Source organism: Anser brachyrhynchus (genome assembly GCF_964034855.1).
Source record: "Anser brachyrhynchus genome assembly, chromosome: 2".
In the NCBI taxonomy this organism is placed as follows: Eukaryota; Metazoa; Chordata; class Aves; order Anseriformes; family Anatidae; genus Anser; species Anser brachyrhynchus.
Window position 1 is genome coordinate 53,690,571 of NC_137695.1, and position 16,063 is coordinate 53,706,633.

Genomic DNA, 16,063 nt, shown 5'->3' on the forward strand with positions numbered 1-16,063 from the left:
TAGCATCCAGAAATCTGAGGGTGGAGTCGACTATCAAAGACTCCTTCCCACTGCCCTTTTCCTGCAAAGTAGCAATTGGTAGTGTTTAGTGTGTGTCTGTGTGTCCTCTTTCTGGGTTACTGAGTCTCTGGAAACATATCTTGTCCTCCTGAACAGCACCTGGCTAGCAGGCATTAGTTAAACCCCTCAGTTTCAGCTTGACTCAATTTTCATCCTCATTGTGGTATATGGGATGGTTGGCATTTATTATGTGATCCTTATTCATTCTCAGTCTAACATGTTTGAGGCTGTAGTGTGTGGGTTTTTCATTTTTTTTCCCCATTTGAGGTAGCTGTTGTGGTGGGGTGGAAACATGATTGCTCAGGACCACAGGGGTGAAAACTTCATGTGACAAAAGACACAGAACAGTTGGTACAGCTGTAGCTCCAAACTGTCATGTAAACTGAAAACAAACAAACAAACAAACAAACAAACAAAAACCAACAGAGATATTATTTCTGACTGATGGAGATTTGGTAGTGTCACCAACAGTGAGCTGTGAAAGCAGCACTTTCTCAAGGACATTTATAGCTAGATAAAATCTTTGTTACCCTTGTAATAGCAGAGATCATGAAATTCTTTCCTGATCCTTAAAACAAAAGAATATGGATATGACCTCGTTGGTCAAATTTAATCACAGTCCTGGAGTCAGCTTACACCTTTCAATGATGTTTATGATATGAACATAGAGTGGGGAAAGTGAGACGCTACTGTTTGCTTAGATTTAAAACTGCAGAAGTTGAATTGGGTAGTACATCTTCAATAGCAAATCAGTCTTCTGTTGATGATCTGGGTTTAAGTAAAAATCATATTGCAGCATTAGCAAAGAAATGATGTATGCTTTTCATCATGGTTGCTATTAGGAAAGAAATAATGTTACACATTCTGTGCAATTTGCAGCATGGTGTCAAAGCTTGAATCTTAACTCTAAGAGTTATGCTACTGCAATGAAAAATTGTCTTATTTGCAATTGAATGGTGGGCTGGTGCTGTGTTAAATTCAATTGTGTGAGAAGTTTCTGATATACTCTAGACTCAGTGTACTACCAAAAGAACACAGTTTAGATGTGCTTAAAAAGGGGGCAATGTCAACGGACACTCTAAATTGCAAATATATTGCAAAGTTAAACTTTTATTAAATAGTTAAATTTATTAACTTCTTAAGTAGTTGATGATTGCATGCAGAAATAGTAGTGAAGAGAATTAACAGCTAAGCATCACTTTGTGTTGTGTTTCTCTTCAGTAAAGTTATGTCACCATACTTCTCCCACCTTGACTTGTGGCAGTGGCTTGGGTGATGGTATCAGACCTAGGAATGGTCTTCAACTAAAGCAGATTTAGAAGCTCCTAGATACTGTTGTCTCTTACACCCCTCTGCCAGAAGTCAATGCACAGAGGCCAGAGCTTGTGAATACATCTAAACTGCTTCAGTGCAAAGTCTAGTGCCTTTAGCTTGGACAGCTGCTGATGGTGATGAAGTATACATGCAACTTCTTGGTGAGCTTGGCTTGCTGCTGTGGCAAATGGTAATGGGTAAGAATGGAGGAGGAGGAGAGGAGAGATTTTAAAGCCTTAAATCACTGCAACTGTACGTTGAGTGAGTGCATTTTCAAAAGCTTTTAAAGTTGAAAACAGACCGATACAGGGAGCAGTGTGCCTGAGCTGGTAGCTCATCTACCTTAGGTGGCATGGACTTCCTGCATTGAAACACCTCTCACATAATTTACAGTGATTGGTAGGAGTGTAAGCTGCCTGAATGGGGTGCTTCACAGCTCCAAAACTGGAGGCCTAAAATAAATGACGTGCAGAGTGCTTACCCTGCCACGTGTTTCTCAGAGAACAAAGACCACAGCCAGACATGGGTTGAATGTTAAAGGGCATAATTGTATGACCAGAGCGGGAGCTCCTGACAGCAGGAAGAGCAAAGCTCATTTAGAAAGTGGGACAGTAAATGTTCCTCAGCCCTCCCAAAACAACTATGTATGGTCATGAATTGCAAGAGAGTTATGCCAGAGGGAGAAAGAACAGTTTTGTGGTTAAGCACCAGGCTGATGTCAGGACTCCTGGTTTCAGTGCTACAAATTTACTTTTTGTCTCGGTCCCCCATGCTTCTGTCTCTCATTATGGAGCAGAGATGATCATGCTTCTTCTTTTCCTTGCCACCTCTTTGGGGCATGGGATCTTAGTGGACCTGCCTGTAGGACAACAGGGATCTTGCAAGTCAGTGCTGTATTCCCACCTGATTGTGGGGCAAGAGCACCATGTCCAACAAGCTGGTCAGCCTGGGAAAGAGAGTGTTCATATACAAAAGGGCGGTGTCCCTTCTGGTGCATGTACATGAATGCACATAGCCTGGGAAATGTCTCTACCCTTTGAGGTTTTTAAGACCCAACTGGATAGACCTGGGCAAACTAAGCAGGGCCAGCCTTGGGATCAGTTTTGAACGAGAGACGGAACTAAAGACCCTTGAAGGTCTCTTCTGGCCTGAATGTGTCTGTGGTCCTGGGTAACTTATGTAATTGGGAGGGTTGCTTGAAACTGTTTAGCTCACTTTTTAATTTTGAAGTGCATGTTGTTTTAACTCTGAATGTAGGGGAAAAAGTGATCATAGAATCATAGAATGGTTTGGGTTGTAAGGGACCTCAAAGACCGTCTAATTCTAACACTCCTGCCATGGTCAGGGACACCTGCTGCTAAACCAGGTTGCCCAAAGCCCCATCCAGCCTGGCCTTAAACACTTCCAAGGATGGGGCATCCACAACTTCTTTGGGCAACCTCTTCCAGTGCCTCACCACCCTCATAGTAAAGAATTTCTTCCTAATAGCTAATCTAAATCTCCCTTCTTTTAGTTTAAAGCTGTTACTTTTTGTCCTATCAAGGAGTATCCTATTGATTTGGCTGTTTGTGTAGGAGGTGGCTAATTTTGCAGCATGTCATGGCACATGTTTTGCCTTCCATTACAGAAGCTATGTTAGTGTGTGACATTAAGCATTGTCTGAGTAATCTATCTCTAGAAGGGTGCGTGCCCTGTTCACTTGAGTGGTATGGTCAGTCTGGTGGGAGGCTGTTCTCTTCAGTCACCACTGACTCCAAAATCTGTCATGGTGCTGAGGTGGGCTTGGAGTGAAACCTCTTCATGAGTGCTGATTATGGCTTTGAGTTTCACTTGCATGATGCCCTCATCTTCTCACTCCCTGTCCTGAATTTCTCTGCACTGTTCCCCTGTGCTGCTGAGCAGCTGCAAATTCCTGCTACAGAGGACCGCATCTCAGTGACGAGTGGAACTTGTGCTGGGAGATTGTTCGTAGAATGCCTTGGGAATCTTCCCAGTGAACGGCCCCACATCATGATGTGAGACACTGATGTGTGAGTCACTGCTCTGCTTTCTCTTGCCAAGATTGCTGCACGGAGGCTGTGGGGTTTAAATTCCAAATTGTTCCGTCTTTTCTCAATGGGCTTGCGCAGAACCGCTCCTATTTGTCGCATGAGTAACTGTGAAGAAGTTGCGTATCTTGTGCTATAGCAAAGGCTCTCTCCTGATTTCAGGATCATTTAAAAAAGCTATTTTTAAACTGCATGGCCTTTAAACTGCATGGCCTAAACTGCATGGCCTTTCACAGGGTAGTGTGATAATGAGGAGCTCTTCCTTGCCCCAGAGGAAGGATGGGAGAGGAAGAACGGGGTGAGGTCTCCTTTGGGATTACAGCATCCCTGTGTGTGTGCTGTCTGCAGCAAAAAATCTAATTGGAAGTATGTTTTTCTGGTGACCCCTTTCTCCACATGCTGAGTTGATTTTTTTTGAACGCTGTTCAGCTATCTGTAATGTTACTTCTAATAGTGTTTCCTGGTAAATTTGAAGGCATTGTGTCTGTTAATAAACTTTTAAGTTTCTTGCCACATGTGTGTCGTTATAGTCCTGAGAATTTTCTTCCAGCATTCTGCCAATGTCTTTAACATTTGTTTTACTCTTAAAAATTCATAACGGATGTATTTCCTGGTTTTAAACTTTGTAATAGGAAGAAAGGAACCACAGTTTTCCCATCTCAGCGATAGCCTGAAGGCAGGATGTGTGGCATACAGCAGACTTTCACCAGGAGGAGGAAATTAACTGGCTAGAAAATAGGGAAAGTTCACCAGCAATCATTACTCTTCATTTATTTTTAAGTGAAGCTTTGAATCTCCAGGCAAAAGGACAACTTGTATAATAGTCTTCTTGAATATTAATGTGCAATGATTAGATACCCGTGTAGACTGTAGCTGCGGTGAGATTATTCAGCCTCGTATATTACCCGTATTGTCACTGAAGTCTTATTTTTCTTTCCCTTTCTTAAGGAAAGGTTTAATGCTATTAAGTGAAGTACTGATGCATGTTTTTGAGGCCAGATTCTGCTGGTTTTCCAAGTGGCTTGTGGTGGGAGTGTCCTTACTTTACCCAGATGTGTCCTGTCAGTTTTGTGGCCCTTACTCTTTTTGGTGCCTGGAAAAGTGAGATTAAACAATTTATCTTTGAGATCTGTGCTGCTTTCAAAGCTGTGTCTTCAGCAAAACATAGGAACCTTCAGCAATTTTTCTAAAGTAAATATAGACTAAGAGCAAAAAATGTATGGTCAGAAGCATTATTGTTAATGAGGCTTGAAATATGCTTTACTCAGAAGAATCCTCAGACTTGTGGAGGGAGGGAAAAGAAGAATAACTTAGAATAACTGATTGTTTTGGCGGCAGTTAGGGGATGATTTTTTTCTTCTATAGTACATTTCTGTTGTAACATTTCTGTAGTTTGCTGATTCTGTGTTGCTGAGTGCATGTTGGCAATGCATTTAAATCTGTATGGACAAACAAAATCTTCTTCAGATGTTACTTTTATCTGAGAAAGCAAAAGGAAAAGAGTGAGACTTCCTTACTGGGGAGAAGGTGAGGGTGACCATTTGAAATTTAAGATGGTGTTGAACTTAGTGTAACGTTTCAGTAAACTAAGGATTACTGTAACAGTGAGTTTTTTTGTTTTTGTTTGCCTTTTTTTTTTTTAATATTCTGTAGCACAGAATTTGTCCATGGTATGGTACAGGTGGAGATAATTAATTGACCTTGATGACACTTTTCCCTGTCACACTAAATTTATTTTGATAGATTTCACATGCTAGGAAGAGCTCTTCAAAAATAAGAGCTTAATATTTTAAAAATCATCTTCCGTTTCCTTCTGTAATTCTTCTCCTCCCTCACAAAATGGTACTATTTTTTTTTTTCCTCCTTGCATGGAGTCTTTCCTCCTTATTTTTGCTGTGCTACTTATTTTTGTATTGAAGACCCAGTGCTGACCCCCAGATTAGAATTTCCATTGCTTATTACCTGATAATGCAGCAGGTGCAGCCCTGACAGTTTTACTTAAATGACGACTGAGTACTGATTTCAATATTTTTCTAAAAGTGTCACAGTTCTGACAGAGGTATTTGAATGAGGGGTTTGCAGTGCTCAGGAAAATATTATTATCAGTTCTGTTTAGCAAGTCTGACCGTGTTTTTCTCAGTTCAGCTGTATATCAGGGACTAGGTGATAATTCATGACAGTAGAGGTTTCTGGATATGTTATTATTTTGAAATATCTGAACTGTGGGACTCCAGCTATTCTTTCCAGTAATTCTAGTGACAGTAAGTTAACGGCATAGCAATCTTAATATGTATATGGTTTACTAATTTTTTATGGTGTCCTCTTACTAATACTAGGAAAAAGGTCATATTACTAGTGATACACAGGCTGTAGAAATGTGCACATGCAAAATAAAATATTTCATGGAGATCTTATTCAAGATGCGTGAAAATATTTTTAGTACCAATACTTCCATTTGAGAGCCTTGTTTTGTTTGCCGTGTGCTTTTCATGCACAAATAAAAAGAGGTTGCCTTTCTGAGTTCCTGCTGTGCCATGTGTCATCGAACGTATGTGGTGCAGTTCTGCCACCTCTTTGGGAAATTCTGAAGGGTGGTTGGGAACACCCTGAGGAAGCCAGCTCATGATCTTATTGGTTTATATCCAATTTTCCTCTTTTGAAAGTGAAGTACATCAGGAAAATGTGAGAGAAAATTCATTTGTGTTGCCACGTCAGCTGGAAGTAGCATCAGTAGAGCCAAATTTCAACAAATCCCTCACCTACAGAACTTGGCCTGTCAAAGCTTATAAATGACGTGCTGGGAAAGCTGTTGCCAAATTCACACTTGAATACTTTCAGTCTGGGAGGTGTAGTTAATGTACACAATCTTACAACTCCAGTTGAGGGCTGTTTTGATCTCATTTTTTTGTAACTGGGGGACAGGGGTTTGTCTCATTACAGTAAAATTATGCAATCAAAAAGACAGTACTCTTACTACTTGATGCAACAAGACTTATTAATGGAAAACCTGACCTGTGAAAATAAGATTGTGTGTATATGTGTGTGTGTGTGTGTGTGTGTGTATATATATATATATATATATACATCAAAAATTTGAGAACAGGATGCTACCTTTAATTGAGTTTTAACCTCTGCTTGCTTTTGGGCAACTGGGTGGAACAAGAAACACAGTGAGTAATATCACACTACTGTGTGGCTTCAACTTTAACTTTTAAAATTTCCTGTGGCCCAAAATAATGGGAGGATTTCATATGAGACTTGTAACCTCTCAAACGTGGGTTGGCTGTCATGGTAGGTGATTATGAAGTAGATGTCAAGCTGCTAGGATGCCAGCTTTACATTTATTTCAGATGTACAGTGAAAAACTACTTATCCTGTGGGCTTTGGTCCCATCTCTCAGGTTAATTTCTGTATTTTTACATTTAACCATCACTGGATTAAAAACTATAAGCAGAGTGGAAGCTGCACTGTCTTCTTCTCAGAGACTGTCCTGACCTCATAAACCAGAATGTTTTAATCTGGCCCAGTTAATCCTGGGAGCTATTCTGCAAAATGGCACAGTATCAAAAAATGCCATTCTGGTATGTGTTTGTGGGCCTGCTATCCCTCAGGCAGGGGAGAAGTGTGAGGCTGAGCTCATGCAGTGTCTATGAACCGTAGGTGGCCCACAGGACATACCTAGCCCTTCACCCTTGGGGGGCGGATTTTCTTTTCTTCCTCCTCCCCACTCCCTCCTTTTTTTTTTTTTTTTTAATTTCTGTTGGTGTTGTTTCTAATAAAAAGGTTTTGGGTTGCTGTTGTGTTTTCTCTGAAACTCCAGGCATGGCTCACCAGCATGTGGTGAACAGTTTTACAGCTTGCTGCTGACAAGGAGTTTCCATTTCTCCCTGCTCCTCCTCCCAGACACGTGCTCTTCAAGTTTACCTTTGGCTGGCACTCACCAGGCCTTCTTCCAGCTGTGTTGCTGGGATAAATTTGCAGAAAAGCAACCCAGGAGAAATAGCTCGGTGTTTCTCCTGGTTAGTGGGTGGTTGTGTTGCAGAGCAGCACAGCGGTAGTGTCAGGGCAGGGAGAGCCTGCAGCAGGGAGCCAAGGAAGAGCTGGGGAATAGGGCTGAGGGTTTGGGGGAAGGAGGAAGAGGGACGAGGCCTTTCTTCCCCCAGCAGCAGGCAGCACTGTATCTGATCCCCACTTGGAGCACTGTATGAGGTGCACAAGCCCATCTGGGGGTTTCTGACATGTTTCTTGAGTCCCTTGGCTTAAGAGACTTGCGCAAAGGATTCAAGGAAACCTTGTAGTGGAGGAGGAGAATTTGAGTGTAGGCTCTTCCACGTCACAGAGATGAATAACTAACAATTAAACTGCCCTTCCCTTTGAAATCTTTTCTTTGATAAGAGCATGAGTTCAGCTCCGCAGATACTGCTCAGACACAATGGCCGTTTGTAATGGGACAGCAGCGAAATGAGGAAGTGTGACAGAAGGATGCAAATACGTAAGTGGTCAGGGCTGAAAACCAACTTGTATCACACTCACTTTCTTGTACAGGCATAATCTGTAACAATAAATGACTATGCTAAGGCTACACTAATTGGATATATATATATTTTTTTTCCCTGCAGCAGCTCACAAATTCTGGATTAGCAAGAACAGGCAACTTTTTTGCTGTTGCTGCCCACTGCCACCATTCTTCATTAATTTTCATGGTGGGATGTTGTTGATGCCTGCATTAGGCTTCCCCGCCAGAGAAGGGTATCTCTGAGACTTGGAGTGCAGATTAAGGGAAGAAAAGGAGCATGTATAATCTAGCTAAGGAAATGCTGCTTTTCCTTCACGGTGTTGGGAAAAGCAGAAAAATCTTGCAACCTTCAGATTTTTTTTTACAACTGTTATGTGAAGACCTGGGTACTTGGGAGATTTTTCTCCTCCAGTTAAGTAGATCTCTGCTTGCAGGCACAAATGGTGTAAGGCTTTAGAGCTGCAGGAGACACATTAACATGAATGTCACATGGTTGTAAACATCAATAGGGCTTTATCTATGTCTGCTTTAATGACTTGTGTTGAATATGGCTTGCTCTAAAACAGCAGTTCAGGTCCTCCATGTGAGTGAGTTTTGACATGGCTGGGCTCAGCTGAGGAAATATCTTTAAACAGCATGAGTTTTGTAAAACCAAAAATACCAGCACAATAAAGTAAATAATGGAGTAAACAAAAATATGGTGAAAGATGCAACCTAGGAAAAAGCACTTTAAAAGGAAAGGTAAGAGGAGAAAGCCAAAACATACTGATTCCTCAGTAAATGCGTGGCTGCTCTGATTTGATGTTTCTTCCTTTTCTCCTCCCACTGCAGTGTGCCCGTTGTCTTTCAATGTTAGTCTTCAGTCTGTGCTGTGTGTTACTGCTGTTACTGCTGCTGGAGCCTTGCTCCTGCCCTTGCTCCCTGGCTGTGCCCTCCCCAAACTCAGGGCTGGCAGATGAGGGAAGTGCAAGGTGATCAGAGCTCTGCAGTGCTGCATCAGCACGTGGGAGATTAAGATTTTTAGAAAATTTCTGTCTTGCTTGAAGAGAGGAATTAGCTTGCTCCCAAATTGACTGGATTTATGGGAAATCTTTGCATACTGATGTATTTATTCCCCCATGTTGCTGGCTGTACTCCTGACAGGTGCTGAGAGAAGATTTATAGAAACAGCAAATATTTGCCAGCCTGCTGGAAATATCTGAGGATTATTTAGATGCGACTGTTTTTCATCATTTCTTATTTTAGTTCTAGTTTGGTAACTTAAATGCATAGGCTTGAGACTATGGAAATTTTTAATCTACTTACCTGTTGAATTTTATGCAGGTTTCATGACTAAATTCTACTACTGGTGGATAAGTGCAAGTCTCATATACTCTTTTTCCAGTTTTTAGTTATGATGATGCAGTAAAATAGGGGGGAGAGCAGAAAAGGACTACAAATAGATGCTTGCCATCACAGCAACTAACTCTAATACTGAAAAAAAAAGAAAAACAAAAACACTCTAAAAGTAGAATTTCTGTAGTAGTTCTTCTGTCTGTATTTCTGCAGGACCCCTTTCTGCAAAACTTACATTTTAAAAATATCATTTTGTAGAGAAACTATACATCACTGACATTTAGAGGAGGTACAAGAAGATGACAAAACAAAAAGAAAACATTTAGATAAATCATTCTGGATGTCCAGATCAATAATTGTAGAAGGAAACAACAATAAAAGCAAACCATTAACCTTCACTCAAGTTTCCAATGAAATACATAGAAATCAATGTCAGCTTTGCAATGTGTTTGGGAGGTTAACAAAAATGTGCTCTGATGCAGCCTGGAAGATGGGTCCAGAACTGATGCCCTGTATGGAAAAGTCTGCTCCAATGTCATATCTGTGATTGCACCGATCTGCTGGCAAACTTACAGCCTTATCACTAATCTTGACTGTTTTCTGAGGTTGCAAAATCCAAAACAGCTAAAACCAACATCTCTCAACCTGCTAATGGTGGTCACTAGAAAGTAGGTCTCTATGAGGCAAGGTTGTCTAGGTCTCCATGCCAGCTACCCTGTGTTTCTTAGCGCAAGAGCAGCTCATTTTGCAACTTTTATTTTTTTTTTCCCTGCAGCCTGGGTATGTCTGAAATTGATCAAAATCAAGTAGCTGAAATTTATTTGGTTAAGGTAAAGATGACATTAGCTGGCTCATAGGAAATTATGCAGAGAAATGGTGACTTTCTTCCTATTCCTTCTCACTGGCGTGAGACTTTTTTTTATCTGAAGGTGCTACTAGAACATTGTGCTGTGCTGTGCTTCAATAGCAAAATGGCTATTGCTTTTTTCTTTTTTCTTTTTTCTTTTTTCTAGTTCTTCCTTGGTGAGGAAGCTGAGTTAATTTTGCTTCTCCACAAGCCTTGATGCAGTGGTCAGCTCCTGCCATTTGGTGTTGCACTAATGCACTCTGTCTGAGGATACTCACCATGATTTCCAAAGGAACTGATGCTGCTGCAAAATGTGCCATTTAGACTTAATTTCCACTTTTGTATTCACATAAAAGCATTGAGATGCATTAAAGAAATGAGGCATAAATTTATTTATTTTTTTAATTTTTTTTTGAATCAGGATATTGCCTTCTTCCTCTTATATTACGTCTTAAAGTTCATCTACAGCTTGCACTTTAATCCTTGAAAAGCTTAAGTAGCCATACATAGGGAATATGCAAATAAAACTCTTTATTTTGGGGCCCTGTTGACCTAACCAAACCAGGGCTGGCAAAAATATTCAGTTTTTTGCAAAAAGAGTATTCCATGCTAACTTCTACCAGCTTGCAGGCAGACCTGCTCTGTGCTGTGTCAGGTATTATTGGATAAGGATTAGGATTGCAAGAATCGTTTGGTTAGTAACAAGGACTCTTTCTAGCCAAAATTCTCAAGAACTGAATAAGAATTGTTCAAAACTGTTTCAAATTCATTTTCAGTAATTCTAATTTCCTGTTGTTGTGCGTTTTATTAACACCACTAAAAACTTTTTTTTTGTTTTAAAAAAGCCCTCCCACCTGCAAGTTTATTACCTAACTGCTGGCTTTAGTCTCACATGCCTTTAAAACTTTATATATGTGTTGCTTCATAAAGCAGAATTTTTCTATGTAACATATTTATGGCGATGGATGGATAGGTGGGGGATGAAATGAGCATGTTGCTAAATCTGGACTTGTCTAACAAAGTTGTTCAGTTTTGGTTATGTACAGTGAAGTGTGAAGATGAAACTTATGGGTACTGCAACTATAACCAGAGAGGGTAGTATAAGAAGCTATTGCTCCGAAGAGGCTACTAGTGCAGTTTTATTCCTCCTGATTTATAGTACTCTCTGAAGAATAAAAATTATGACTTATGTTTATGGAAAAATCTTTCTTGAGTAACTTTCTCTGGGCCCCATGCTTGGCAGGAAGCGTGTGGGAGAAGACAGAAAAGGCTGTTTTGCTCAGAGGAGCACCAGAGCCTGCTGCGAGCATCAGAAATACACGGGCAGTCACCGTGCTGAGCCCGTGACCTGCTCAGGCTTTCAGGTTGACTACCTCATCCCGAGTCGCTTGTGTAATGCTAGAAACGCCTAGGCCGCGGCTGTCTCTGACCTTTCCTCTCCACTCTGAAGTAGTTGTTCCGTATCGTTTACAGTGTTTCAGCCTGGCTGGCTGCTTAGCACCATGTAAAACTTTTCAGCCTGCCATATCAGTCTCATTTCCCTTTCCTCCCCTTGCTATTTAATTAGCTGGAGTAGAGTACACCTAGAGTAACGGCTCTAGCTGAAGTAGGAAGCCATCCTGACAGGGTCCCAGTGCTTCAGAGCAGGTTGGCTGCCAGCATCAAATTCCAGAAGCTGCACCACTTATGCACGTGGCATATTCATTTCTGTCCCCTCCGTTTATTTATTTATTTTTGTTTCAACACTTCTTTCTTACCCTCGAGACCTTGTAATCTTTGCTAATTAATCTTTTCTTTCTTTGTAGCAACTAGACTTCCTCTTAATATGCTGTTCAAAGTGTTCATTCATCCAAGCAAGTCTGCAATCTTTCCTTACCTGTTTTTTTTTTTTTTTTTTTAGTCCAGCTTGGAATGGAAGTGCTGAGTAACATTTATGTTTTTCACTTGATCTATTTTTTTTGTTGGGCTAAAGTGGTCAAGCATGTGGCAAATTCTAACTTTTTCCTTTTTTGACATTGCAATGTGTTGCTTCTTTTACCCTTTATTTGTTAAATATTGCCCAAAGATATCTGAAAGTTTTTTTCCTACCAGTGTTGTGATTATTTTCGTGAACAGTAAAAAATACACATGAGCTGAATCTATTCTAGACATGAGCTTAGTGAAAAGCAAAGATGAGAAAGAAGAGCTGACTGTCAAAAATTACTGTCTATGTCCCAGTTTAATGCAAAGAACCAAAGAAACAAAAGAAGGAATTTTAGGATCTTAGAACATCAAAATTTGAGACACCAAGGAAATCGGTGAGGTCACGCTCGACCGCTTTAGATATAACTGTTATTCAATTAAGTTGACTGCATTCCCAACTTCTTTGTAACCACTCACTTTGCAGGAGGACTGAACTCCTTCTGAGGCTCAATGGCAGTTTGCATTATTAAGAGGCAACAAGTTAGCCTAGACCTCTGTGTGCCTGATGCTTGGCCTGTGGATTAGAGGTGCTCCCAAGAGTAATTGCATCAGATCTTTGTATTCACAGTTGGTAGGTTGAAAACAGTGGAATGCTCTTGCTGTTCCTAGGAGAGAGAGGAGAGAAATGGTACTGTAGAAGTGAGATGTGCTGTGAAAACATTTTTGTGCTTTCTTAATAAGTACCTCCCTCTTTCTCATATGGACAAAGTTTATCTGTAACTTAAAAGATAAATAAATGCATTATTATTCAGGAAAAGAAAATATCCCATATTTTTTCATCTCAATTTTAGGGCAAGGCTTAGTAATACATTGACACCACTGGAAATCGGAAGTGTGTGACTCGCATCTTGGGCATAGTGGCTTGTTAGTAAAATTGTGACCATAAAGTAAGCCAAGTTTTTTCCAATGTCTGCTTTCAGTATCATTGTTCATGCTTTCAGACGTCTGAGTGCACATTTCGCTGATGAAGAAGCTTGTTCTGTGCCAAATCTGTAGACTTACCTAACTAAGTGAAGAGCACAATAAAAGCAATACATGAAATCAGTAAGAGCAATTCTATCAAGTGCATGAATTTGCAAATGTGAAAAGGTTGAAGAGGGTTTAGAAGTTTGGCCCACGGCATGCATCAGAAATAGCTTTGTGTATCCCCCTCCCCCCCCTCCCCTTTCTTTCCTTGGAGATGTAAAGCCTGTGTGGGAAAACTTCCTCTTACTCGTTGTTTATTGTCTCTTTCAGCTACTGAAAGAAATCCAAGCCCTCATAGTTAACACAAAATGGACTCAGTCCAGTGAGTTCTTTGCCCCGTTCCCATTACTAATCCCTCTGGCTCCAGGCTTGCAGCACTTTGCTGTGCTGCGAAGAGCAGCACGTGGGCAGAGGCGCTCACGGAGTGATTGAGCCCATGCGGGTGGCCCGGTGCTGGCGGCAGCCGCGTGGCCGTGCTGCGGGGCGGCAGGAGCATCTGCTGAGCTTGCAGCCCTTCTCATGCCAGCGGGCCCTGGGTTGCCGATCCCTGACTTGGCTGCCAGTGGGGAACAGCAGTGGGAGGCTCTGAGACTGGCCCCCAACCCAGTCATGCGGTGTTTAAATTAAATATTTAGTGTGTGGTTTTCTTTAGGGCCATCTCATGCGAGATTTATGAAATGTCAGTGTTTAACTTGAGCACAAACACAGCTTTAATTGAAAAGGATGTTTTTGCTTAAAGCTGTACGCCATCGCTGACTGGGGTCTCTAACTGTGTTATTAATGGCTTTTCCTAACGATCTGGTCTGAAGATTCCCAAACCATGATCCCATAGATCACTTCAGGTCTGTGGGGAGCAGACACATTATGGGAGCTGCTGCTCGGCCTCCTTCCAGGGGTCAAAACATGCAAAGAGCAGCTAAAACCACACTGAATGCATTATTCCCACCTCCCCCACCCCGAAGTAAGCAAGTGCTGCCTGTGCTAGGCTCCTGCTGCTTCCTCGTGAGTGGAAGGCAGGATTCTCGAGGACATCAAGGCCGCAGAGCAGTGGCCCCTGGTAGCTTTCAGGAGGAGCCATTACTATTTCTTTGCCTCTGTTTTTTTTTTTTTTTCTTCCTTTAATAAATGATGATTTATGTATATTAGTTTTGGATTAATACTTACTCGTATTACCCCTGAACTTGTATTGACCGTTAGCTAATTTATGGTATAGAAATCAGCATTTCTGGCAGTCAAAAAACATGGGATGTTGCTCTAAATCCTTCATGGGGATACAGAAAGCAGAAGGTTTTACTTTACAAAGAAGTTCACTTTTTTGTGGATGTGTGATTATTTTTATCTTTCAATATCACAATGTTAAGTACCCAAGAAGTTCCAGGCAACTGCTATTTCAAGAAGCTTTTTTTTTTTTTTTTTTTGGAAGTACCAAAGACGTACCATTCTTTTAAAAATTATTATTAATATTTCTTGAGCTGAAAATTTCATCCATATTAATTTTGTTGGTATATTATGAGTTTTCCTTTCTCCAAGACTAGAAAGTCCTTTCCTGCAAATCAAAGGTTAATTCTTTTTCTGTGACTTGGGAAGAGAAAAGACTTTTCCAAATTGTGAGAATATTTATATTTACCATATCGACAAGGATGTTGGGATGAAACAAATGCTTTTTTTAAAGACGGCAGCTGGTTCCAGCCTCCAGGTTTGGAATATTTTCAGTATTCATCTGCCCCAAAGCAGCTGGAAGCATGAGTATACGGGTTGCTTATTTAAGAGGTTGATGTACTTTCTATGGAGAATGCAGAACTGGATTTCATGGGAAGGAATGTATGAAAATTGTCAGTGATTAGTTTCAATAGACTGAGCTTGCACCATGTGCCTTTGAAAAAATGCTTTATTCTGAAAGTGATTGTGATCTTCTGCATATAAAAATATCAAATGTTTGACCATAACCAGATTGCTTCTATAAATGTTATTTTAGTTATTTTGTAGTTATTGGATAATTTATTCTAGATGAATTTGAAACAGATATCCCAATAACAGAAAATTTTCAGTGGAGGAAGATTATTTTTCAATTCCAATTACTGGTAATTGAAGAAATGCCTTTGAGTAGCCTAAACCTCACATAAGGACTTTCTTGCTCATGGTTTCATGTTCAAGACCCTTTCCCCTACCTCATGTAGCTGGTATCTAACACCATGCAAGTCAGTAGCAGTAAAAAAGGTTCAGTTTGAAAGAAGTCCATCAAATGTCTTCACTGAGATGATGTGTATTGTTAAGTTGATGTATAGCTTACAGAGACTATATATTAATAGAATGTGATTCTTTTCACTTGAACTGTTTGTGTGAGGGAAGATATGGCAGCAGTAAAGCATTTCAGAAAGCTCAGATTTTGGGAGAAGCAGACAACTGTAGGTCTTTCTTTCCTTACTGTGTGCACATTCTGTGTTTTCTGGTTTTAATAACACTAGGCATCTGAGCATGTTTCTTAAATTCTCAGCAGTTAACATGTATTCAAGATGTTTCCTGTAGGAAAGTTTTCCCCTTTCTATATGCTAAGAAGGAAACTATAAGCAGCAGCTTAAACCGACAGTCATCTTTGATTTGATGAGAATGCTAGATGTTGTATGTGTGTGTGGAAACACAACAGGTAGTGTTCTAGTACCCCCGTGCCATCTCTGATCACTCAGTGAGGTATGGTATCTTACAATGGCCTGTGTTTGTGAAAACATACTCATTCCTTTTCCAGAAAAATGCTGTCCAATCAGAAGGCATTAAGAAAGGGAAAATGTTTTTGGAAGGCCTCAATCTAGTGTGCTTCCACTCAGGACATGCTTTAAAAAAAAATAAATATGAAATAAATCTGAGAAGCTTAAGATAACCTTTACAGTGTAATCTGTCTTCATCTTTCCATTTCTTGAATTCCACTGGAAATTTGTGAGCTGGGGAGGAACACCATAGGTAGACCCTATGATTCTGTGTTTTTGCAGTCTTTTTTTTTTTTTTTTTTTTTTTTTAGGT

The 16,063-nt window shown here is 40.5% G+C and overlaps 1 protein-coding gene across 21 annotated transcripts in view; it reads left to right on the forward strand.

Moving 5' to 3' along the window:
* Positions 1–16,063, forward strand: part of LOC308188779 (uncharacterized protein) — a 293,230-nt gene that overhangs the window by 51,318 nt on the left and 225,849 nt on the right. The window contains exon 3 of one of the 21 annotated variants that reach the window (XR_013945744.1): positions 11,926–11,973. The exons of the other annotated variants lie outside the window; for them this stretch is intronic. The gene's annotated coding sequence lies outside the window, so the exon portion shown is untranslated. The remainder of the gene's footprint in view (positions 1–11,925; positions 11,974–16,063) is intronic. 21 annotated transcript variants of the gene reach the window in all.